The sequence below is a fragment of the Falco peregrinus genome, chromosome 5 (assembly GCF_023634155.1).
Source record: "Falco peregrinus isolate bFalPer1 chromosome 5, bFalPer1.pri, whole genome shotgun sequence".
Taxonomy (NCBI): domain Eukaryota; kingdom Metazoa; phylum Chordata; class Aves; order Falconiformes; family Falconidae; genus Falco; species Falco peregrinus.
The window spans coordinates 32432898-32459763 of record NC_073725.1 but is presented as its reverse complement, the minus strand read 5'-3'; the positions used below and the strand labels follow the sequence as shown (position 1 = coordinate 32459763).

Genomic DNA, 26866 nt, shown 5'->3' with positions numbered 1-26866 from the left:
CCAGGCTTCATGCAGTTTCTCATATTTTTCCAGTAAAATAGAAATAAATGAATTTTAAAAGTTTGGGGGATGGGTGAGATGGAAATTTATTTATTTATTTATGTCCAGCCTGCTCTACCAAAGAGACAAAAGTACATAAATGAAAGCAAATGGTCCCAAGAGAATGTCACTGTTGTTAAAAAGATATTTTTCATTAAAAAAGTAATTTCACTGTAAAAAATTTTAAACATCTGTAATTGCACTTTTGTTGATTCAGAGCTTGCCGTAGCCAACTGGAAGCTTTCCCACTGATTTCACTGATTTTGGATAGGGTCTCTTATGAGCTAACGATGTGTTGTTGATTTGGTGTTTGTTAAAAGAGAAGCCAGAAGTTTCTGAAACTTTCCCTCAAACTCATTATCCTCCACGCAATTTGTTTCTGCATTTCTTTGATGAATGTACGTATGACATCAAAAGGGACAAGGGAGAGACGAATATGAGTTTACATTTCCCTTTCCCAGAACTTGGATGGAAACTTCATTTGTTGTCTGTTGTTTTAATGGATAGCAGGCTCATGTTGCTTTCAAGATGGAAGCAGAGATTTTCATTATTCTATAGGAATTGTTTTCATGGCAAGATCCTTTGAACATTTTCCATTCCAGACTAATGGAGAATAGGAAAAAGCCATGGGACACCATTAGAAAATATGAATTTATAACATTTTAGAAAGAAGCCTGTCTTCTTTTTAATCAGTTTCCTAGGATCCTGCTGAGGACCCCTCCTGACATTTTGTCATCTTGTCAAGAATAAATTTTCTTTTCCCTTTGCTCTGATGGAGGTGGGGCCATTTTTACAGATGACTTTGTAAAGTGAGTAGGAGCCCAGAAAAAGGGATAATTATTCATAAATGACATTTCCCATTTCTGTGGGTTTTCTTGAACAGACCAGATACTCTAATGTTTGGTTCTAATGACAGGGCAGGATTTATGGTCTCACCGTCTTATCTCCTGGGAGTGTAAATGCTCTGCTTTCAACTCTTCAAGGTGTCTTGACATTCTGTTATTTTTTTTTTAAATCCCAAATGCATCTCACTTTATTTTGGCATTTAACTCCAGTCAGTATCCAGAATCCTGACTATATAAAGACCAAATGTCTGATAACTGGACAGCTGCTTAGCTCTCTAACATATGACTTGCTTAACAACCTCCAGGAGCACATCAGTTTAATGATATAATTTCTTAAGGTTAATTCGTACTGGGTGTGAAGCATTAGGTCACACTACATGTTTGTTTTGAAGCCCAGGAGGTGTGTGACAGGAAGCATTCCCTTCTGGGGCTGTGTAAAGCAGATACACGGTCACAGCAAGACAGACAGATGAGTCACAGGTGGGAAACCATTGTGATGCTGAGGAATTTGGCTGTAGCCACTTTCAGCATTACCTCAGTTTGAGGACACTTCCCCTGCCCACACTGTACTGTTCACTTCTGACTGACCCTCAATCAGACAAACAAACCTGTGAGTCTCCATACAGAGCCTGCTGAGCTAGAGCAAAGAATGCCTCACATTTCTAGGTACATGCAGCTCACTGGACTTAACACAGCTGTTTTCTCCTTCAGGATGTGTGATTTAACAGTCAAATTAGACTGGAGGGAATCAGATGAATTAAATTAAGGTTTAAACATTTGTGCCTTGATTGTATAGCACATTGGCTAGAGGCACTTCAGGAAGGCTGGAAGGTCCTTGCACGCTGAGCATCTTCTCGCTAGGCTGTCAGTCAGGTCTCATCTTTTCCTCCAATGAAAAACCCAGCTTTCTTCTTACAGCATATTATCCACTGTGTTGAAAAGAGTCTAAGTGATGAAGAATAAGGGATCGGAACTAGGGAGCTGCATAAACTTATTATTGAAAGGTGAATTTAACAAAATAGCAATCTCCCCCTCTCTCTTCCCTTTAAAGGAAAAGGTGTATACAGTGTTAAAGGGCCCCATGACAGCTACTTAGAGGGGACTTTCCTTTCTTGTCCACAGGGAACGCAGAGGTCTTGTGTGACAACCTCATCTTACCTGGCAGACCTAGCAGAGCCTCAAGAGTTTCCAGTAACTGGCTTGATAGTTACAGACAGCATTGGTAAAGTCCGCAGATGAACCGTGGGAAAACAGATGCAGTCCTCTGTGTCCTGAAACCCTTTCAAAGAAAACCACAGGGCACTATCACTGCTGATTTTCAAGGGGAACTCAGACAGAACAAGAGAAATACCCGCTTCTCCATTCCAAGACCATGACTCATTTAACTTTCTTTTCTGTTTGCTCTTTATATAATTTTTTTTTAATGTAGGGTAATTCTTTCTTCCTCAAGGACAGCTCCACTCCATAGTTTTCTAGGTCCACTACACTGTGATTACATTTTGATCTAATTGATGAAAACTCAAGATGCCCAGAATATTCTGTTCTCCTCATTTTAATTTTTTTTTTTTTTTTATGTAAAGCACCTGTAGGGTTCAACTTGTGTAATATGAACCTCCTACTTGGTGAAAAAATGCCTACTTGGTGCTCTGCCAAATATGCTATCTTATATTTGGCAAAAACATCTTCTCAGAACCATTTTCAAGGGAAAGGATATGGCTGAAAAAATAAAAGACCCAGAGAATCATGAGCTGCATTATCTCTGCCAGAAAGGGGATTTTTATCTCTCTTTCAAAGCCAGCTTCCTACAGCATGTGTGATCAGCACCTGCCAAGCACATGGAGAATGTGTGAAGGGAGAGTATTTTCAGTGTTAGTGAATTAGATGCTTGTGAAAGAAGGCACAACAACATTGTACTTATTCAAGAAATACATGTAGTAAAGACAACCACAATTCAAATGTCCCCACCCCTCAAGCGCGCTTAACCTGCAGCGTACACTTTTCACTGCTAAAGTAGAGGGATGAGCTCTGCAACAGTGCTTGCTTCAGCTCTGGCCCCTCAGCTGCCCCTGCCAACCAAATAACCAGCAAATTCCCTGGTTTCATGGAAATGCATCTGTGAGAGGCTGGATTGTGCCCATAACCACATTTTACATAAATCACCGTGTTACCAAGCAATACCATTCACTGTTGAAATGAGACAAAATACATCTCAGTAACGGAGGGCTGGCTACCATTCTGCAGCGCTGCCTGGCCAGTTCCTGTGAGACACCGGTAGACATGTTATGATATTGCAGAAATTGGCTATTCTTACACTGATCTGGAAATAAAATTGTTTTAAATGCAGGCGTTAAAAAAGTCTTTAAAGATATTTAGTAAAGTACAATGTCTGCTGGATTATCAGAGCAGGCTCTACTGTACAGGTTTGAACTAATACGGGGGGTTTTTTTGAAATATTTTTTTGTTGTAGGAAGATTCACTCTGTCCCTAACATGATGTGCCTGCCCTAAGCGGCAGTGTGCTTCCTGCGATGTACCTGTAGGTAACCATGGTTAAGGTCGTTAACATGGTTGCCGTCCCTGAGACAGCTCCTACCTCTAGCAGCCTTGTCCAGGTGCCCTGTCACTTGCCCAGCCCGCGTCCCAGTTCGTGCACAGTCAGTAAGCGGTGTAGCCAGCAGAGGGCAATGAAGGTCGGGTTTTGGGGAGGTTACATAAAACACTCCCAAAGAGGTCGAATATGTAGGGCGAAAAGGTCAAACGAGCACGTTGTGAACTGCTGCTGTACATCCATTCCTATTAATTACTACAAGACCTAAGTGAACCCTTGTGATCATGTGATCTATAAACCTCCTTTTTAACGGCCATATTAAACAATGTAGCTCCTTACTTATGACAATATAATTAATAGCCTTTTCAACAGGGGGGGAAAAAACCTAATAAAAATGTTACTCTCCTAAAACAGGACAAACAGCTTAAACCAATAGCCAATAAACCCGTAGCTCCTCAGATAAATCCTCTTTTATTGGTCTGTTCTGGAGAGCAGTTGTTTTGTTTAAATCGATAAACGGGTCATTTTTCCCAAGACAATTAGGCCTGGACAAAAAAGAGAGAAGGCCACAAAAGTCAGCTGCTCCTCAGTTCAGAGAAAAAAAGCTGCTTCTTTCAGTCAAATGCAAAGCTCTTCATCACAGATACTAATCCAACATGCTGAAAATACTGTGAATTTATGGTAAAGAACAGTCTTTTTTAATTTGGGTGACATCTGCTAGGAATGGAACTTATACCTAGGCACTTGGGCAAGCAGTTGATGCTAAAAGAGTGCAAGATGCCGGTATTATTTGCCTCTGACAATCTGGGCAACATCCTTTTGAGCCTAATTGTGGCTCTAGGTGCCAAATATTTTAAATCTGATATCCTGACATTACTGTGTTAACCAACAACAGCTTAATAGCAGGAAATGCTTGGAGTGTTAGTGGGAAATTGTAGTTATTTATCCTGTGGAAGATCCTAAAGGAGCCCCTCAGGACCAGGACCCTGCTGCAGCTCTGCTATGCTGCACAGGAAAGCTCCTGTGCGCAGTAGACCTGGGCTTCACTACTATGTGTGTCATACCTGCTCAGCTATCTGGGGTAAGCCACTTGACCTTTCTGTACTGAGCTTCCCCGCTCAAAACAGTATTAGTAATTCCTCCTGGTTAAACTGCTGTGACTAAAATGACTGTAGGAAAGCTAGGCTGTGTTTTGATGCAGGATAGGAAAGAGAAAGTAATACCTGTTTTATGAATGTGCCAAGTGCAAGAGAAAGGTCCTGGGCTATTTGACTGAAATGAATAGATGTTTGTCTCCAAAAATTTCAGCAGAAAGCTGGGAGCTGTAACTATCCTGGTAAAACTCCTCTCTGACCATTCAGAGTAACAGCTCCTGGCAAGGATGCCACAAGATCCCATGCAAGAAAGAAAATACTCCTTTTAAAAAGGGGGAAAAAAAAAAAAAAAGAAAGTAAAACCTTGTAATGATGATGTGGACTTCAAATACTCAGAAGAAAGAGCAAAGTCCCAGAAGAAGAGGAGGGGTGAGTCACCCGCTTGTGCTCCCAGCAGAGGTTCCCAGGTGGGGAGCAACTGGCTGGTGGTAAGTGCCCTAATGTTCCTGGCTATTAGCAGTAATAATAATTATAATTGAAACTCTCAGGGCCTCTGTCTACTTATTTCAGAAAGAATACAGGACATGTTATGCTGTGTCAGACCCAGTAAGGAGATGTTAATAAGTACCTGTTTGCGTATGAGGTAACTGCTGCTTCTGAGTTTTTATGATGTCTCATCAGCTAACAGCCAGGAGTCCGGCTGGCGCCAGCTCGGACGTCAAGTGGGATCTACCTGGAGAGATGGCAAATATTTGACTTGGTGCTGATGAGCTGGATTTCAGTCATGGTTCTCTGCTCCCCATCAAGTGAATCGCGGCAGAGGTAGTGGGTGTGTTTGAACCTTGATAACTCTTAATGGCTGCTGATTTTTGCCTTTTCACTGGTCTGACCACTGTAATGCAACCAAGAAGTTATGTGCATATGAGCACAACTGAAGTGCAATCGCAGAGTGGCTCTGCTCAGGGCTCTGCGACTGCTCCTTCGTGAGCAAAGAGATGCTGTTCCCAGGGGGACATCTTCCCCGGGAGTGTAAGGGTCGGTCCCCTGACAAGGGAACTCGCTGAGGCTTCTTTTTGGCAAATGCAGGCTTCCAGGTGTGCAGTGGAGGGCAGCCTGCCTACACCCCCCCTCTGCTAGGGCTGGCTTCTCTCCTGAGCCGCCGGGGCCAGCCGAGGCTCTGGTAAATGTAGGGCTGCCCCAGTTTAGCTGCTTGCGCACTGTTTTAATCGAGTCAGTGCACTGTAATGTAGCAGCACTTCTGCCAGGCTGATGAACTCCACCAGCGTAGATCAAGTGAAGTCAGTGAGCACGGTAGTTGTAGGCAAGTCACAAATAAATTATATTCATAGGCTTTAAATATTTTATTTATTTTTTTTCTGAGGCTAAGAGGGGCAGTATTTCAGACTCCTATGCCTCTCCCACAATGCAGACTTTCACCCAGCTATTCCTACCTCTTTGAGGACAGATTTTAGACCTTAAATAAAAATGTCAGCATTCACTATTATCTACTTAGGTGTGTAAAAAAAAAATCCCTATCTCCTCACCCATTAAATTAATCGTTAGGGGATTTTCCTTCACGTTCCTGTCTTGACCTGTAGGAGGAAGAGGAAAATGCTGAAATATTTTTATTTTATTTTTCCCCTGTCTTTGCAGGTGTTCACACATTACAGCAAAATGAAAGCACTAATGAAGGAATAGCAAACTTTCCCTAATCTTCCTCCCCTCACACCCATTTCTTGCACAGCCAGACCAGTATCAGCTGTTTGGAGAATGGAGGGGACAGGCAGCTCCAAGAAATGTGGCTGGTAGCCAGGAGAGTGTGGCAGTGGCCTCCTGGGGCCCCTTCAGCAGGACATGGATGAGGTGGTGGACAGCTGAGATTACCTGGGCGCTTAGGCATGGCAGCACCCCAGCAGAGCTTTGGGGCTGGTCACCTGGCATCACCTTTGAGTTCCACACAGATCAGAGATCACAGCCAGGCCGTCTCTGGGCTGAACATTTCATAAGAGACCCTGTTACAGTAAAGTAATGAAGAAAATTTTGAAGTTTTACAAGTCTTTGATAAAAAGCAGAAGTGCTGCAAGCATTGGGAAGCATACTCAGAAGAAAGTGAAATTCTGACACTTTCAAAAAAGAAAGATTTTAAGTTTTAAAACTTGTGATAGAATCACTGATTCTTGAGATCTACTTCTTTCTCTACCATTCTTGCTTTGGCCTTGATGAATCATAGTCTGTCCTTTTTTTCAGATGTGGAGAGGAATTTCTTGAGCCCTTTTATATCAGTCAGAAAAGTCTTACACTTAGTACTTGCTTTTGCCTCTGAAATATCTAATATTAGGGTTCTTTTCTCATAAGACCAAGGTTATGCATTTTAAAGAAAGGAACACAAATGTAATGAATTGTTGATTCTTTTTTTATTCAAAGACCTGAGAGTGAAAGAGTAATTTATTTTGTAAGCCATTTTCTGCCACTGCAGCCATAGTAAATGATATTTAATTGAATAAGGTAGAATAACAACAATAACCAGAACAGTTGATCAGACAGGTGAATTAAGCTTTTCTGTTTTCTACATCAGGGAAAGATGAAGTTGACAGTGGTGAAGGAAAATATCTTCAAGGAACAGATTTGTTACATTAAAAGTTTAACTTCTAGGATGTTTTTGATCTTTGAAAAGTGAATGCATGCTGTGGTATGAGAATCAGCTACAATATTTTTACAGATATCAGCAAGGTAGTTTTATGGTTTATGAGTGGAGAAAGCAAGACAGAGGGGTAAAAGTATTTCGTAACCTCACCACAGCAGGGACCTAAGAAGCAAATCAGAGTTTTCTAAACCTGGAAATATTCATAATCAAACATAAGCAGTTTATCTGCAGGTATTTGGAATTCATTTGTGTAAAGAATTCCCCATAATCTGATAGAGAAATGAGCAATGCATGCATTCTTTGAAATGAAACTGCGTGCTTCTGGTTTGCGCTTATGTTTTACAATGTACCTTTATATTGAGGATGTTTTATGTTTCTTAATAGTGAATTATATCTCTTTAGCAATTGCCCACTCTCTGGTAAAAATGTCAAAAACAAACTGGAAATTTCCGTGCTGACTGATAAGAAAATGTTAAGCCAAAAAATGGCATAGGTGTGGTAGTGCAAAATGCATGTTGTTGTCACAGGCTCTTAGCCAGTTCTGAGCAGATCCTACCTTTTTTATTCCCTGCTCTTTCCCATCTTTGTCTTCCTTCCCATTCTTCTTTGCTCCAAACCTAAAGATGGCCAGATATGAAATGCTGCCGGGCAGGATTCCCAAGCTTCAAAAGGATCTCTCATCATCAGAGACAGAGGCTCTTTTGTGTAGCTGTTGGAGAGTGGCTCTGGCTGCTTCCATGCAGGCAGGGAACTCCGGAGATTCTCTTCACTCCAGCCTCTCAATGCACCATCTAGGTGTCGCAGGGATTATTTTGTGTGTTTTCCTCAAGGCTGCCGATGAAGCAAGACTGAAAGTCAGTGCAATCGTCTGGAGGGAGACGTCATTCTACATGAATGAATGCGAAGATAAGGGTCTCTGTGTTTTGCTGTGTTGGGCGAGGAAACCTCTCCCCAAAAGGTGCTCTTGCCCTTGTGTTTTGCCAGCTCAGAGTAGTCTTAAAACTACGGAAAATAAATGCTAAACTTGTGCTGGGAATTCATCACCAAATGGAGTCCATGGGTACAGTAACAGAAAAACTGTGAAAAAGAAATTAAATAGAAGTAATACTAAAATCTTTAGTTTAATACCATTGTCATGAGGTTCTGAGGGTCAGGAAATACTGCTGAAGGGTGTCTGAGATTTTACAGGAACTATCAGTTTGATTTCACAAGGCTTTGCTCTAATATGCTGTGTCCTGCTCTGTGAAAATGTGAGCACAAAGTTCTGCTGTACCAACAGGTCAGGTTAATACCTGCTTAGGAGGGTGCAAACAACGTACCAAGTGCGAGCCAAGGAGAGGTGACCCTTCTCTTTTGAGCAAATGATATGAAATAGGTAAGAAGGCAATATAATGAGCCACAATGAGTCAAACTCCTGCTTAACTCAGTATTTTATCAGTTAAGGTGGCTAGCAGGGAAAACTTAACAAGAATATAACAAATAGTGTAAATACAGAAAGCATCTCTCTGTAATCTAATCCATGAGCTGGGAGAAAGGAAAGAGAATCACTGAATGAGGCTGTGGGAGTGCTCTTGTATCTCTTGCAGTGCAGAATTTTAAATTGCCTGTGATTTACTCTCATGCAGAAAGATAGTGTTTATCAATGGCTTTGCAAAAGGCAAAACTTGCATTTACTTTCTCTTTGCTTTCTGGCAGCTGAAGTTTAGCATCACTGCTCTCTGTGGCCAGAGGCTCCCCGAGGCGGGTGCAGCCTCTCTCTGTGTGTCAGCAGCAGAGTGCCGGTTCTCCCTGTGGCTTTCACACACTTGCATTAGCCGCTGTTTCTTCCTCTTCACAGATCCAGAAGATCTTACCTCTGGTCAGTGGTTCATGGTATCCATGCCTCTCTAGATTATGTGGCTGGGGTTTTTGTTTTTGCTGTGAGCCCATGGGATCAGGGCTGTAGGAGTGAAGTCAACGGATGAGGCAGCAACAACCATCTATGCTGACTTAGAGATTTCTGATCACTAATAAAGCTGGGCATTCATTTCTAAGAAAGAAGCAACAATGTGGAGAAAGAAAACCCTCCCGGGGATCTCTTATCCTCTTCCTTGTGGATCCAAGGAACCTGTGAAACTGTAAACCTGGTGACCACTTCACCTGCCCTGCTCAATGAGAAGGTATGCAGGCATGCAAAGTCTCTTGCAACAGTTTCTTGGGTTATTCTTAAATTATTTCATGAGTGTTTCATGAGAGGATGCAAAGTGCGATGTATTTTCTAGGATTCTAACTAAATGGGAACCTGAAAAAATGTGCTGTGAGTCACCTTTTAAAAATATTTATAGATGCTTTAAGAAAATGCTTCTGAAACAGTTGACTATTGAAAAAAATATTCTGAGCCTAAATCAGTGCAGCCTTTTCACACTTTGTGGCTAAAAGATTTTAAAGGCACACAAATGGACAACCAAAGGAAGAGGTGGATAGCACGGCAAGGAGAGGGTTTTGCTGACAGTGCACTGTGCAGCGGATACAAGATGGTGCAGGACTTTGCCGTTCACCAGGCAGTACTCTAGCATATTAACAGCTTTTATTCAGCATTTAACAAGATCATCGCTGTGTCATGGCTGCATTTCTGGGTGATGCCAGTCTGACACTACCTCAGGGTAGAAATGCTCTAAGTATAACACAAATGTACCTTATAATAGTGGAAAAACCTTTTGCAAGCTGGAGAGTAATGCATTCCAAACAGAAAAGCTGCTCTGGTGGCCCAAGGTGGTATCTCCCAGAGCAGCCAGAAAGGTGAATGCACAGCAGCAGCAGCATTTTGTAATAATTTACATGAAAAGAAACAGAATGACAGAACCAGAGGCTACAGTGAGAACAGATGAGATTTTTTTTTATCTAACACTAGTGATAATGAAATATTCTGTGTAAGAATTTTATTTAAACTACACGTTTTTTGGGAAAAAAATACCTGGGTTTATCCTTTCCTTCTCTTTTCCTTTTCCTCCATCGTCACTTGAAGGAATCTCATCTTCTTTAAGAGGCTTTACACAAATGGTGAAGTTGATACATAAATAGAGAATATAGAAGGCATATTAATTTTCCTTATACTACATCTCACTGTCCAAAGTAAGAGAGAGCCTTTCCCCATTGCTTGCAGTGACAGTTTTGTAGTTGGATGGATGGCAAACCCAGCTGAAGTGTGTTACCTTTACAGTGTAAAAGGGCTGAGGGCCATTTCGAAAGGTGGCCAAGGTCGCAACATTTAATGTGTTGTTCAGCAGCACCATGGAGCCAAGGAGTCTCTCATTCTGTGTCTCGGCTCCTACCAGGTATGTGCCTTGGCTGTTTCCCAGTTCTGCAGCAAGACCTGGGCATGCACCAGCCCCAGCAAGCTGTGCCTGCTTATCCATGGGGTGCAACCATGGGGGCAGAGGCTGTGAGGGTGCCAAGGCATGTCACATGCTGTCTGGACAACTGGGGAGCCTGTTGGAGGGTGGGGATATGGGGAAAAGAGGTACTGCAGGATGCAAGTTATAGCCTCACATTGTGTACAGTCTAAGCATTACTGTATAATAAAGGATGAGATGTATCATACAAGTGGCTCCAAGCAACTGGTATCAAAGCCTCCCAAAGGTACTCCTCCCTCCATCTTCTTTCAAAAAACATAAAAGGATTGTTACCTAACAGTGGACATTGCCAGGCAAAGGAATTTCAAATACTGACAAGTTCTCTATTATGCAGACCAGTGTGGCCCAGCAGAGGTGACTGGGAGCCCTTGCAGGGAGATGTGGCAGAACTGTTGGGTGCCCGCAGTCAGAACCTTCATCTACATTTACAAATAGCCTGACACAAAGTAACCAAAAACATCTGCTGCTTTTGCCTCCACATTAAGAGGGTGGAGTGGGAGGCTGGGGGGGCATGTAGTATCTGATGCATGTGGTACTAGCCACAGAGGAGCCAGGAGTTTTTACTATCCCAGTGACCTAGAGCAGCAGATGGATATTCTGGGAACCAGCTGAAATGGCTATTGTGGTTGAGCTATTTGGTTGTTAGAGTAGTGAGGTTTCCTTGATGCCCAGTGCTTTAATCCAGATTTGCAGGTCTTTCCTACACTGACCTACAGATCTCTGTCAAAACTGATGCAATCCTTTCTGCTTTCAGTGCAAAAGAGTAGTCTGATAATCTCCTACTGCAATGTTGCTCTTTATTACAGAAGTAATTGCCCTGACCTAGCAATTCTGATGCCTTTTATATTTACCCAGGTTTTGCACACTTGAATGGCAATGCAAGCTCAGGCAAAGAGATATAAACCACTGAGCCTCTTGTATTTTTTTCCAAACATCACATGTCATCCTGCTGTCTGCTCTTGCTCTAATTTGTGGGACTCCTTGTGCTGTGAACATGGCCTTGGAGATTTTTGCCTCAGGTCTCTTGTGGTATTTTTGATTCCTCATTGTGATCACAGTGACAGAGTCCCTTTTAAGGTTCAGTCTGAGCTGGTGATGTTTTTCGCTTGTAATATTCCAGTTGCTTTGTAAAGGCTGACTTCAGGGGCTCGCCATGGTCTAGCTAGGTGAGGGCTAGTCCTCTGTTCCTGTGCATCATTAACAGGGTCCTCTTGTGCCTCAGCCACAAAACTGCATGACCAGATCCAAGGCTGACAGAAATACTTTGCTAGCTTATGGGATAAAAAGCTCATCTCCACAGACACAAAGGAGCTCAGGGGCACAATGGCAGGTGGGAGAACCTCATAACCCAGTCAGGGAAAGGGATGTGGTTCCTTCCAGGGCTGTCCCAGTGGTGCCTTCAGCCCCATGTACTGGGGGTGACAGCCAGCACCAGTGACAGCTGCTCTGCAGAGCACCTTTTTGCACTGAAGGGGACATTGCCTGGGGGTGTGGGACACATTACAGGATGCAGGGAAGAGTATTTTGGGATGGCACAAGATTTATTATGGGAGATTTAGGGGAGGAACCAAAGACAGGGAAAGAGAGGGATCAAGGCAGTTTGGGACGGAAGAAATGTGGGAAAACAGAGTCGGGGCTAGTTGTAGGTAAACAGGCTGATGGTCAGTAGGCTTATCTGGCCATGCCCTACACCTGACCAGTGCAGTCTGTCCTACCTTCTTATTAACTCCATTTCTAACTGTTTTGCTGTGTGAGGGGACTGCCTCTGTGTGCCTGTCTGCCTGGAGGTCTGTGTGCCAGCAGCTGGAGTCCGGCCATGGTCGCAGGGGCCACACGACTGGCACCAGTAACGACACCGAGTAAGAGTACCTGTGCTAGTGTGCAGTAACTATCACATATCAAACTGGGCTAGCCCACAAGTAGGAGACCTGTCCTGACAGCCAGATTTCAAAACAGCCATAAGATGTGTGTGTCACTGTGTGTGAGAACACTGGAAGAATTGGCTACCGTGGGAACCAGGAGGTCCAGGGCAACTGCTGGAGAGATCGATCGTGGTGTCCGGGGCTGGCTGAGAGGCGGTTATGAGGGTGTGCAAGAGGGCTCTGCATGGGCCCTGCAGCCTTGAGGGCCTGTATGCCCCAGTGCCAGCAACCGGGGAGACTGGGATCCATGGACAGCTACTGGGCAGTGTCTGGGCTGGACAGCTGCTGCCTGGATCCACCTTGTACACATGCACATATATATTCCTATTAATGGACCTTCATCCTGGTCTGCCGGAGAGGCAAACAGGATGGGGCTGCTGTTCATGGTGTGTGCTGAGTGTGCCTGCCTGTGTCGATCTGTGTGGATGGCTACGTATATGCAGATGTGGTTTCTGTGCATGCCTACTGGCCTTGCTGGACCTGGGACGTGCCAGAGGCAGCCTTGCCTTTCTTTGGCTGCTGGATTCAGCAGCTCTCTAACAGCCTCTTTTTTTCCCCACCTTCCTTTAAAATTCATTCTCCTGTGGTGTACAGTACTCAACTTGCTACAATATAATTTCATAACTAACCTTCTTTTGTTAACCAAAATCTGTTAAAAACTTGGTTTAACAGATGGTGCTATGATCAAAAATCTGCTTTCTGAGTCTTTCTGAGTCTTTGCCATTTTGCAGGCACCTGCTGCCAGCAGATAAAATGTTAAGCCTTTGTATTGGACTCATTCTGATGTCCACACCTCTTCAGTATTTCAGCTCTCTTCCCAGCATTTTTGTAGTCCATTTGGTCCCGGCAAGAAGTTTTGATCAGCCATCAGTTAGACCATAAGAGTGACAGGGAGACCTGATGCACACACACCTACGAGCATTGCTTAAATTCTGCATGAGAAAGAAAGTGTTTCTAACTGGCTTATGCTAAAGCTTCTTAAGAATGCAGCTCTCAAAAAATGCCTTTTTTTCTTGGCTTACTAGCTTCTCTTTGTGGAGCAGGTCCAGGATAAAACACATAATTAAAACTTGTCATGCATCAATCACTTCAGGGCAAATGATCCAGATAAGTATTTTGGCTTTACTAGTGGGTAAGTGGGTAAGTTTGGTATTTCCTGTGTCATAATTCAAATTTATGGCAGCAGAGAAATTTGTATGCCAGATCCTGTACAGGGAGCAGTCAGCTTGGTGCCACAGCTTTACTTGGAGATGATTCATATCAGACTTATAACATAACACATTATCACATCAGATGATGTCTAATATCTATTCTTGGAAATTAACAAGAGTCATGAGATAAGGACTGTAACAGAATATCACAGATTTCAGGAAATTAGCCCGTTTTCACTGGAAGCCAAAAACTAAGTTTAAAGACTGAGTTTATTTAGGCCTATTTTTTTTCCCCCAAAGATCGCTCAGGAAATTATTCTTATACTATTTCACATTTGATGTGATTTCTTTGAAAAATATCCTGTGGTATTGACCCGTCATACCTGAATGGAAAAAACTAAACAGACTTAACTGCAAAAATCTTTTATCTAAGAAAGGTACATTGTAGGTGGATACCATAAAACCAGTCAGGTGCAGTGTGGGAGTTAAAATACAGCCAGACATGAAAACAGAGCTGTAGCATTGCTGAGTTAAAAACAAAACCAAACATAACCTTGATTCAACAGAATTGACTCATCTCGAGGCAGACAGGGGTTATGCAAACAATTTCAGCCAACATAATTTCTGTAACTGAGCAGATTCTATCCAACTTGTGATAAGGGAACACTGAAAGAAGGAAATTATTTTGATTTATTTGAGCTATTAGCTGAAAAACTGCTATTCATACAGGACTTTATCCTCACCAGTGTGTTCTCACCTTGGTACATGCACAGAACCTCTTTTGGAAGAACACTTAACATTTCTTCATGCTGTTCAGCGTGTGAAGCTGCCTTTGTCAGTCTACACTACGCAAAGTTTTTATGGAAGACCACACTGTTTGTTATGTCATGGGATTTCTATGTTATTGTTCACAAAGTGATTAGATGGGAAGGGACCAAATTCAGATTAAGGTTATCTGTAGTCTTTCCATATTGCCAAGTGCTTGACTTTGCTGTATTTATCACCTTTTGATGTGATTGTGCCTGTGTGAAAGTGCCAGGGAGCACTGGGCTCCAGCAGGTATCGTTTCCCAGGTTGCATCCAAGATGACTCCAACTATGTGCAAATTAACTTTTACTATACAATATACAAATGTGTCCAACCTTATTGTAATATCTAAGTATAAGACTAAGGAATTGATTCTTGTAATTGAGAGAGACTTAGTATCAAGGTTGATCCAATAGCAATCTGTTGTGTGAGTTATTTGTTAGATGTGCACCACAGAAATGAACCCTTTCCACAGCAAGGAGAGTCAAAAGTGGTTAAAAACTTCGTAGTGTCGACTTGCTGATCCACTTTCACAGAAAGAGTGGGAACCTAGAGATTATACTGTTTATGGTATTCCTTCTGACCTTCTGCAAATTAGAGCCTGTCTTGCTAGAATGACATTTTTATTATTTGGTGTTAGATTATTCCCAGCCAAATCTTCATTTTTTTTTTCTGCACAACTGTGAGCCACACAACTAAAGTGGCAATCAAAGCACAAGTTCAAATTACTCTCCAGACTTTCCACACTAACTTGTTGTTAGTTAGTTGTAACTAACTAAACTTGTTACTCTTAGAAGTTATAGTACAAAATTAACCCTACCCCTGGAAACTGTCACCTTTCTTTCAGGTATTTTAAAAACATAATTGAAGCTTCTTTTTAGAAAGCAGAGGTCATCCATGCTCTAGCAGGGCAAACTCCAGTGCAAGATGCTAGCTCAGTCTCTAGTCCTCCTACAGTGCTCTTACAAAGTAGGCTGGCTTGTGTTTAAAGGGATAAATTAGACTTTTATCTAAACAAAGACTTCACCTGAGTAAAGACTTCAACTGAGGACTGTAATCGTACAATTGGAAGCATCTGTTCTGATGCAGAGCTAACATGATTATTGAAGCAAACTTTGATGACCAAAATTCTCAAGCCTGAAATAAAATTAGTCTTAAACAAATTTTGTTTACTGTCCAGGGTATAGCTGAGCAATCACATTTCAGATGATTGGTCTCAACCTTTATTCAGCTTGAAAAATTGGGGGGATTTAAAGGCTAACAGCTTTAAACTTGAACATTATAAATAAGTTTACACTATTGATCATTACAGATGAATTGGGTAGTTACAAAAGATTTTTAGTATCTGAAGTTGTGCTAAATATTATCTGAGTGTTCTGAAGCTCAAGGATAAGGGTGTTTCAAGTTCCTGTATTATATAGTTTATTACTGTAAAAATAAGGGACAGCTTTCAGGATGAGCAGGAATAATCATGTTAGTCTGCTTAGTACCACCCCTTTAACAATATGCACTGTATTTCTGAAAAAAAAAATCAGAACATGATTTTAAATATTTTCATAACATTACTAATATTTGAGAGAAAAATATTTTAATGCCAAGATCTTTTATTGTGGCACTGTTAAAAATCCTTTATTAGATTGGTCCTTACTATTTCAACTCTAGGATGGTCCAGTAGTCATGGAGGGAAAATGGTCCAAAAATATGCAAAGGGACAAGTGTATTAAGAACAGACAACCTCCCAAGGTGTGCACATGTGCAAGTGTTGGTTTGTATTGCTCTCGTGAGATATAAGATCTTTCCCTTTACGCGTCTCTCACCCTGAGGAGTGGAAAGTGCAGCTTTCTTCACGGTGTTCACAGCGGGCAGCATTTCAGTGCCAGTAGCTATTGTGGAAGGATGAAGAAAGTGGGTATAATATGCTCATTGTGAGATATGCCATTAAAGTTGGGCAGTATATGGCAAGGTGTATTGACAATGAGATGTTAGGTGAAACAGAAACCAGTCCCTGCCATGAGACATGTCCGTGGTTCATGTGATGAAAATAATTCTCTTTTTGGAAAAAAAAAAAAATAAAAAAAAAAAAATAGTACTAATGCCAGAAACGACAGGGCAGGAATTTAGGATTTTGGCTTGAGAGTACTGTCCACAGTGACTTCCCGCTCGAAGATTTCAAATGTGAGGATAGAGACAGTGATTCTTGTGGATGGACTCACACTGAAGCTATTTTCATCTCCCTAAGATCCTTCTGTAGTCAGCTGTGAGGAAGGTGTCTCCAGATACTTGTCAGGAGATCCTGAGTGGCTTTCTCCTGGCTTATGTTCAAAAATTGTGATTTGGGGTCTGGTTTTACTTGGTTTTTTAAAATATACAGGTTGTGAATGAAGTACAGTCTATTGCCTCCGAAGTAGCGTCTCACTACATAGCCAGCCAGGGTACACATGGTGCCCAGTATCATGTGCTTTGCATGTTTGCAGCATTCAAATATTTGTTCACTCAGTCTCTGCCCTGAAGATATTTCCCACCAAAACCAGGTCTCTCTCACTCAAACTGGGGTGGGTGGCGGACCTAGGTTAATGACTGTGTAAAATTTGATTCATTTCTTACTATATAGTACATTAGACTAGATGAGTAAGTGTGTTATTCCCACAATTCTGTGAATTGTTTTAGTAATAAAGAATAATATTGCTGGTACAACTGTGAGAAAGGATCTGGGAAATAGAATTGTTTCTGTGTAATTCAGTGCACGTTACCAGTTCCAGCCAACAGAGGATGTAAATCTGTCGCACACCCACTACACAGCGCTGACGTTTATCCTTGAAGTCCAGTTGCATTTTCGTGTTGCACATATATATTTATATATATACACACACCCACAAATATATAGTCCATCCCGAATCCAGACACTAGTCCTGGTGCATCTCTGGGCTCATTGCTAGTGTTTCCACACCTGGCTGCAGCTGGGAAGGTGTCTGAGCTGGTGGGCTTGGCTGAAACCAGTGCTAGTTGTTGCTGGTTTTTCTGCTATGGAGGCTGACTATATGAGCACCCTTCCCCTCTTGCATTATAGGGCCAAGCTGTGGCTTATGCTGCAGCATGGGAACAGAGCCAGGGTGCTCATTTACTTCAGCTCTTAGCAAAAGGTGTTCACCATCGTGGTGCTTTTCAGACTGCGACAGGTGGACGTGCTGGGTTGGCCCCTGTCCTGCCTGCACTTAGGAGTAGCTCAGCCTCTGCATTGCACAAGAGTTCCCAGGCACAGGGGTGGGAGCAGGAGCCGTCAGGGTGTGGGTCAGGAGAGTAACGGTCTGAATGGTCCAGAGGTCAGGGCCCAGCTGGACTAGCCTAGGCAGAAGCCTAGCTTAACTGGTAAACAGAGTTTACACATTTGCCACATTTATTTATATTTTGGCGAATTCTGCCAAGCATTCTAAACCGGCATTTCATACTTGCCTCTGGGAAGATGTTGAAAGCTTTCAGCTCCCATTAAATTAATGCTTTGCATAGGTATGGGTAAACCTTTAGTGCACTTTTCACTTCCCCAGGCTAAGAACAACAGAGAAAAATTTTTCTGTGTTCTGCAAAAGTATGGTGGTTTCTTATGCTGTGTCTAGGGTTTGAGACCTGGGCATGCTCCACAGCTTGCAGTTGTGGGTGAGAGCATCAGCCTTCCTGCTCTGCACCTTGAAGAAGGAACCCAGATGCAGTGGCCAGACCCAGGCATCACACTTGAGGCAAAAGGGATTGCAAAGGACATGATGGTGCATGTCTGCCCTACAGTTCTAGGGACCATTCTAGTTGGTTAAACTGACTGGTACAATCATTGTACTTTCCAGCCCTGCCTTTCCCCTTATCTGTGACCATCATGCTGTTCCCGGGTCCTGGAGCCACAGATTAGTTCGCTGATTAATCTTCTTTAATGCAGCTTTCTGCTGCAAGCATTGGAAATCATATCCACTCTTCACATCTGAATCCACAGTGATTCCCCAAATGATCGCTGGCTTTGAGGAACAAGCCCAAGTTACAGAATTTTTGTAGCTGTGTTCTGGTATAGCCTGACATAAATTTCTGTTTTCCCATCAGTGGACATGTTTGGACATGTGAGTATTAAAACTGTGAGAGAAAAAAATTGAGAAGGCTGTTTGTGTCTTTTGCATTAATCATCATTACCACCCACATCATTAAAAATATTTCAGAAACCTCTGTGTTAGGTAACACCGTACGTGGTTAAGATATAAATTCCTTAGCTTTTGAGTATAAATAAAGAACAATGTATGTACAGTATTATGCTGCTAATTATGATTTAATGATCTATTTTATCACTGTTAAATATTACTAAGACATTGAACAAAACAAAATGGGTTTTCTTTAACTGCAGTCTCTTGTTATTCCAGAAAGTAGTTAAGCATAGAAGAGAGAACTTCATAATATTAAGTGCTCTTGAAAGAGACTTCTTGCACATGTGAAAAGCAGGACAGAGTGTAACACTAGACTGCATTATTTTGATGAAAAGACTCACAAGTTAAAAATCACTGATAAATGTCGTGTGATATTCAACTGGTTATTTGTCTTTTTCTTCCTTCTGCCCTCACCCTGCCCCCCACCCCCCTTCACTTGCTTAACTGGCATTTGGAATTAAACCAGAAAACGAGAAAATCCACAAAGGAGAGAAAAAAAAATACCATTCAACTGAAAATTTCCATCTGTTTCTGAAATTCTAAAAAAACCCACCCAACAATTTAGGTCTAAATCCTGTTAGAAACCATGTCAAGCAGATTTGAAAATACACTGGTGAATATGAAGTTCCCATTTAAACAAAAATATCTCTCTGTATAAACCAGAGGCAAATGTAATTCATTGGCCTAACCTCGTAAGCGCCAAGCAAGTATGTGCTGCACCTCTCCAAGGAACAACTCCCCTTGGAAAACTTTGTTCCATATGCTGGGGACAATGTCACAGTTCCCTCTGGGGAGATCCGCCTTTCCTGTATCCCCCATCAGGGGAGAGGAAAAGCTACCCCTTCAAATGGGAGTTGGTTTCAAATGGAGAACCCTTTCAAATGGAGCCTACATCCTACTGCCTAGAGCTGAGAAGACAGGTGTTTCTTCATTAAAGAGAAATTTCATGTGCTGAGTATCTATTTCCTTAGCTCAGTAGCAATGCTGCCTGATGGTGTTCCCTGCTTCTGCAATTTATTCTTTATTGTACAACAGCATATAAAATGGGAAACTAGCCAAACTGATAGCTGTATTTGACTAGAAAGGCATTAACACCCAACGTTTGCAGATTCTAGGCCTTTTCCTCTCCTATGAGAGACAGATCTGTTGTCTGCTACAGTTTTATGTTCTGTTATCTTTTGTGTCTGTGGATGACATCAAGATAGTATTTTCGAGTCATTTGAGACATAAAGAACGTAATTCTCAGCTTGAAAAATTTTTCAAATGTGAAGCTAAGGGATAATTTGGGGTTTTTTTTTGTGATTTTTGTGAGACACTTCCTCCTTTCTCCTGACATAGTATCCTGCTTTTCTGCTTGTCCAGCTGATTTGAATGATGATCTGTCTTACAGATTTCTGTTGAAGTTGCTATTAAAATAAGAAGTGTTCTTGCTTAGGCTTTATTTTATAGCCTTCTACTTGTGCCTTTTAATTTCTGACCCATTAAAATTTCCTGGAGCATGGCCCCTCCTGCAAGCAGATGCACTATCTAGTACAACCACACAGTGCTTTCATAAGAAATGCTTTAAAGCTGTTTATACAACATCCTTGCATATTATCATTCAGTTATCTTGTCTTTTGATGTGCATAATAAGTTAGAAGATGCTGAGTAAATAATTTCAGCTCTTTGAAGTGCTAGTTTCCATTCTGCAGCTGGAAATCACCAGAGTGTAAAAAACAAGCACTTCAATTACAGTGTAGCCGTACTTAAAATATAAATTTGTGCGAGCAAGAACTGTGGTACCCTGTGTGTTCTTGGTGCATTTGAGGTCATGGAGCTCTCAGAATGCTGCACAGGGTGATGTGCCGAGAATATATCCACACTCCCATTCTCACCTCCCCATTCCTTTATTATTTAGAATAATGGCATCTTGAGCAAAGAAAGCAAAATTCAGCAGCACATTTCTCAGGTAAGTAAAGGCCTTTAGCTAAATAACAGCAACATTATTAATTCAAGAAGTAGGCTTTACGGGTATATTCTAGTTGTACATTAATAGGTCTTTGCATCTACAGTGCTGTAAAACCATTGTTTTAGAGGTCTCTGCATGCTTGTTACAGCTTAAGAAGAAGGTACCTGGAAATAACCATGTGAAAGTAGCCTGATCTGGCTCCCTTTGTTGTCTGTGAAAGGACTTTCATTGCCTTCGGTGGGAGCTGGATCATACTCTTAATGCCATGGTCATTTGCCCCGAGAGACTCACTTAAGAGTTCTTGAATTACCTTTCTGGAAGCTTTTAGACTGTTGAGGCTAAGAGTTTGCCAGATGTTTGAAACTGAACAAAGTTCCTGGCATCATACACCTAGTAGCATTATTAATCACTGGTGAAAAAAAGAAAAAAGAAAAAAAAAAAACCAGAGAGCCCAGGGACACCGTGCCAAATCCTTGTTTGGCTCCATCAGATATTTATGTAGTGGGTGTGCATAGTGTTTTATCAAAAGCATAGAATTCACCTTTCCTTCAACATATAGACGTACAATGCTTCACGCACTAAGAAAAAATGACAGCGTGAGTCCTCTTCAGTGCCAAATGATACTTTTTTTCCCCCCTTCTCTTTCCACAGAAATTCTGAATCACATTACAGGCTATTGCTATTGTATGGTGGACAGGTTTGCTTGGTCCACAAAAGCACTTCTGCATCTAGGAACGCTCCTTTGTGATAACTGCCACGATATCACAGTTTGCTTCTGCAGCAGCAGGAAATGTTAGTCAAAAGTTTGCCTTTCTGCTCAGCCCACGAAGATGTTTAGCCAGAGATAATAAGAAGATACTCTGCAATTATGCTAGCTGAGAGTCTATTATCCCTTCAAATCCATGGTCTGCACAGAAGGGAAAGCTGAAAGGACTATTTCAGTCATTTAGGGTATATGTTTCTCTGGCACACTCATAATCTGACCAAAGCCATTATTTGGAAGTCAGTTGCACTCAATCATTTTGCCTGTTAATGAGGAGTTACTGAATCCTTCAAGCATTAATCCCATTTAGGAAAACACAAAGGCAATCTGTACCTTGTATCAAGCAATTATGATTGCATTGAGCTTGAGGAATTCAGTTATTTGTTGGAGGTTGTTTTTCCCACAACAGACCCTCTAAATAGAATTACCAAGCCTTTCAAATGTTAATTTGTTAAGAAAAATATAATGGCTAATAAAGACAATTAGGTTTGTATTGTAAATGCTGGGCTGCAGGACTAAAGCTGCCATGGCTTGTGAAGAAAGCGTGGCACGACTTTATGGAACTGCTGTCTGGAAACTGTCTTGCTGACAGAATAAAGGACATATGGATATTAACATCGGTCACAAAAATATATTTCATACAAGGTAAAAGTAACACAGGGCCAAAGAAAGTGAGGCATGATCTGAATATTTTTTCATAAAAATCAGGGTTAGGCAAGGAATACTGAAGATCTGAGACTGTAAATGAAAAAATGCATCAAGAATATGGCACTTTTGGAAAACAACGTAAGTAATTCAGAGATAAGAGCACTACATATATAAAAGATTGGAGCTTGTAATTCTTTATGTTGTGCTGTTTGTGTCTTGGCAAGAAAATTTTGTTCATAGCTGGGTCCCTGACTCCACGAAATAGGCAGATTGCTTAGATGTAGCCCAGAGAAAAGCAGTATAAATAAGTTTAGAAAACATCAAGTTTGAGGAGTAGTCTAGAAGAGAAGACTAAGATGCAGTGATGGATAGTGTAGGACATAGTGTTTGATACATGAAAGGTCCTATGAGGAAGATCAGTTATTCTTTTCCAATACGATAGAACCAGAAAAACCAGTCACATTTTTAGCTAAAAAATTACTTGTTATAGTTTTTTTTTTTTTATTTCCTTGTTATAAAAGTAGTGAAGAATGAAACAGGTAACCAAAGAATATTGGGAAACCTGTTTCATGGGGTGTTTTCATAAACTGGTAGGAGATGCATTTGTAAGGATGACTTTGGTATTTCTTTACTATGACCAGAAAGAAATTATATGGTCACTTGAAGGATATTCTAGTTCTGTTTGCAGATAGCTTGGGCAAATTACTTTTAAATTATTTTTTTCTTATCTCTGATTGCTACAAGAAAATCCTAGGCTGAATTTTCATTCTTCTATTGCAGTGACGCCTTGCAGTTACTCTCTCTGCATCAATCAATTTGTTCCCCAAGACAAATGCTCATCAAGAACCTATACAGAAGAGAGAAAGCCTTGAAACCGTTTAGGAAAAAATTCAGCTGTATGTCTAGATTTAGTTTTAGGAACTCAGTGTCTCAAGTGATATGGAAAACCATAAGTGATTTTTTTTTTCCATCAGCACCTGGATAGATATTTATAACACACGAATATGTCAGGACAATTATTCATTCTTCAGTTGCTAGCTAAATTATTGCAATGCCTTTTGCATAGGGCTGTCCATAAAGGTCATTCAGAAACTTCAGCTGGTGAAGCGCACTCTTCTGTGTTTGGTGACAAATATCAAATGATGTTCTCTCTTTCCTCCACTTTCCCCCTCCACCCCTTCTGTTATTATTTACCATGCAATCTGATATGCTGGTTTTACTCTGTTAAGTATACATGTTTAGGTCTCCAACTGATTCAAATATTTTGTTTTTCCATACACTTCTGGTGCAACTGTGGTGCTGAAATTTTCAGCCATCAGATTCAAGCAGCCGGGCTGACAGAGGCTATGCCCATTTGCACCAGAAGAAGTTAAAAGAAAGAAAAAAAAAAAAAAAAAGCAGCAGCATACAGTTTTTATCTCTGAGTTCAGGGATGTCAGTATGTTTTGGGTAGGCAGAAAAACTGCCATATTTTCTTCCTCCTTCAAAAAAAAAAAAAAGGAAAAGAAAAAGTGGCTGTAGTTTTTGATTTATTCCCTTTTAATATTTTTCATTCAGAAGGCAAACATGTTTTATATAATTTTAGGGTGGAGGTAAAGTTTAATATATGCTTATAAGTCATGGAGTCCTTGATGTCTGCAAGTTTACAGTCATATTTGTAACTTGTCTAGTCACAGCTATGTTGCTATAGAGGCTGTTTACTTGTCCTCAGAGTGTGCAAAACTGGACAGAAGTTTTCCAGTGCTCAGTGCTTCTGTTTGATCCAGAAATACTGTGAGAAAAGCTCTCCGCTGTTTCAACACTTCCTCTCTCAATTTCACTTGGAACTGAGTATAGGGAAGTGAGCAGATGAAAAGTTAGCAAGAGAAGGGCTTTGTTACAGCCGGAGAAACAGGAGAGAGGGAGAGGCACTTCAGAGGAAAATGGTGTGGCCTATAGTAAGGATCAGATGGGTACGAGGTGCCTTGGTCTCTCCCGTGGCTGTAGAGGAACATTGGCTCAATATCTGTCCTTCAGACAGACAAGTCAAGGGGAACCCCATCCCTTCTTGCCAGCTTTACTCCCTGCAGCACCTCTAAATGAGGCCCTTCCAGGGTGAAAAGATCAGGAAGGAACTGTTGAAAACTGAAGGAGTGAAGCCTGTCCTGCAATCTCATGCATTTTCACTCTTGGCTTGTGTTAGCAGAAGAAACACCAGGCTCACTAGACTCCTCAGGCAAAAACTGCAAGCATATGTTGTGAAAATTCAAGCCAAATCTGAAAGGTGCTTTACAAATTAACCAGACCTAAATCACCCTTTCTTTTTTTTTTTCCCCCTTTGGTCCCACAGAGATCTCAGATATTTTTGACATTTTTTTTAGACATTTCCAAGGCTAGATTTGAATCTAGACAAAGCAGAAATACTGGCAATGTAACACACACTTATTTCAAACACGTCTGACAAAAGATCAGCTTTCCCCAGGCTGTGTCAGGCTTCAAACTGCCCTGCCTGAGCATGAGTACAGGAAGAGATGAAAAGGGCTGCGTATGTGTTGTCAGACCACTTTAATGACAAATAAGCAAATTGAGAAAAACAGTCATTGAATGCAGGTGTCCTTGTCCCTAGTAGGAAGCTGAGCAGCAGGTGCTAAGATGTGCCTGAGGTGTGAGTACCCACTTACCAAGTGAGCTCTGACCCCACAGCTGAGCTGGTTATTTCCAGTTACTGTTCCATGTACCTCACCTGCACATCACTCCCCTTTTTTTGTCTAATTGCTGCTCCCACAGATGTGGTGACTGCTTACACAACACACTCTGACTTCCAGGGACATGAGCAAGGTCTGCTTTCTCCATCCTCCATCTTGTGGATGGGTACTAGCTTGAAGTGTTTCTCAGACCCCTTCCCATTGTCAGGGCTCATGCTGATTCTGTCAGCAGTGAGAAGCAGCAGACCTTTCTTAGGATGGTCTATGTCCTCTCAGCTGTGCTTACCTGTATGGCTTCATGCTCATCTCTGTGGGAAGAACACCTGAGCTTAATGAATGTAAGTCCAGCAAAAGGAAGAAAATTACCTGGGTCTTTCTGCTTTTCTAAGAGCAGAGCTGACCCCAAAGACATTGCTCAGATTGATTATGGGTAGTAGGTTTGAATTCTGTAAAACTGGAATTCACTGCAATGAACCATCTACCAATAATAATTTTTACTCTCCTTCCCTGTCTATATACTAAGGCAGATCCCTGTGTTGCTTGTATCCTGGTTTTACTCATTAAATAACGTGCTAGTGGTGTTGCTGTCACTTCTTTGCTGGAGCAAAATATTTTGATTATAGATCATATGCAAATGTTGTGGAATGGGGATATGAAATGCATGTACATAAGGCTGCATTTTTATAGGGGTGCTTTTACAGATATAAGATTGTTTCCTGTCCCTGAAGTGGTATTTTTTTGCAGTTCCTAACCCTGTTGTCTAAGGCAAATAGAATTAGCTTTGTAACCTTACAGTACATTATCTATTAGCATAATATATAGTCTGGAAGAAGGTATAATAGCCTACTTCCATCTCACCAGAGCTGATGCATTCAGCAACCTGACTTGATTCAGCCATTATTTTTGACATTATTGACCAAAAAAATTCCAACTTTTGGAGTAGGTATTTGGCTCAGAATGATGTTATACCTCTGTTACCATTCACCAAATATTGAGGCCCACAGGTAGGTAGGTACCAGGCACTGTTAGTTGGGTTCTAATCAGCTAAAAAAAGTAATTCAAGTAGTACTGCCTTCAGCAGAGAAGTTGAGGTAGAAATTTGTCCTTCAGTGTTCAAGAAGATGTTCTCTTCTCTTTGGCCTGTTTGTGCTTCTACTTCATTACAAATGATGTTTTTAGGCAATAGATTTTGTTAGCACTTTTGTGATAAAATAATAAAATGTATCGAGTTACAGAACTCTGATACACCTGTCGCTCACTGCAGGGCAATGACCAATGCCACTGATTGGGCTCACTGACAAGGGGGCTCTCCCAGTTTCAGTGAAGTCTATGAGGAGACCACCAGCAGCTGTGCCAGTCAGTGTCATCAAAGAGACCTCAGACTGGCTCTGAAGGTGAGTAACATGGCCCAGCTTCTGTCCATGCCTCAGTGCCTTCCCTGCACACCAGGCAGGGCAACCGCATCCAAACCACCAGCAGGAAACATCTTGTGGCACATGGAGTCTCTGGGCTGGGGGCTGTATCTGTGTGGTGAGAGTGAGCATGGCCTGAGGTTGTGACCAGGACTGTGGGAAGAGTTGTATGGTTTGGATGATCCTGGGCTAGAGCTTAGAATCATAAAATGGTTTGGGTTGAAAGAGACCATTAAAGGTCATCTAATTCAATCCCTCTGCAATGGCTGGGACATCTTCATGTAGATCAGGTTGCTCAGAGCCCCATCCAAATTGGCCTTGAATGTTTCCAGGGATAGGGCAACTACAAGCCTTGACTTTGTCCTCTGGACCTTTTTTATTTACTAATAAAGACATAGCTGGTGAGCTGCATCAGACCCAAACACTGGAGTGGTTTCCCAGGGAAGCACAAAGCATGCCATAAATATTTCTGTTCAAGTAATAAGTTAACAGAATTACATCTATCCAACCATACTAAAATGTCGCTCCTCTTTCTGCTGCCCTCCAGAGATGACATAGCACTGACCTTGGAATTAGTATATGTTCTTTCACTAAAATAATGCAAGGACAAAATTTCAAAATACTAAGCTTGCACAACCGTTAAAAGAACATTTGTTTGCAAGTTTTTTTGAAACCCAAATGTAAAACCGCTTATATAGAAACCCACAGTAACTAAAGATACACATTTTAAATTAAAGTTTAGCCATTTTCAGGACTGGCAGTACCACTATAATTTCAAAATCATGTAAGTCTGTA

General features: G+C 41.5%; 1 long non-coding RNA gene across 4 annotated transcripts in view; it reads left to right on the top strand.

The window, feature by feature from the left end:
* Positions 1-26866, top strand: part of LOC129784503 (uncharacterized) — a 140862-nt gene that overhangs the window by 6000 nt on the left and 107996 nt on the right. For 3 of the 4 annotated variants that reach the window (XR_008747322.1, XR_008747323.1, XR_008747325.1), the window contains exon 2: positions 25924-26053. The exons of the other annotated variant lie outside the window; for it this stretch is intronic. This is a non-coding gene — a long non-coding RNA (uncharacterized LOC129784503). The remainder of the gene's footprint in view (positions 1-25923; positions 26054-26866) is intronic. 4 annotated transcript variants of the gene reach the window in all.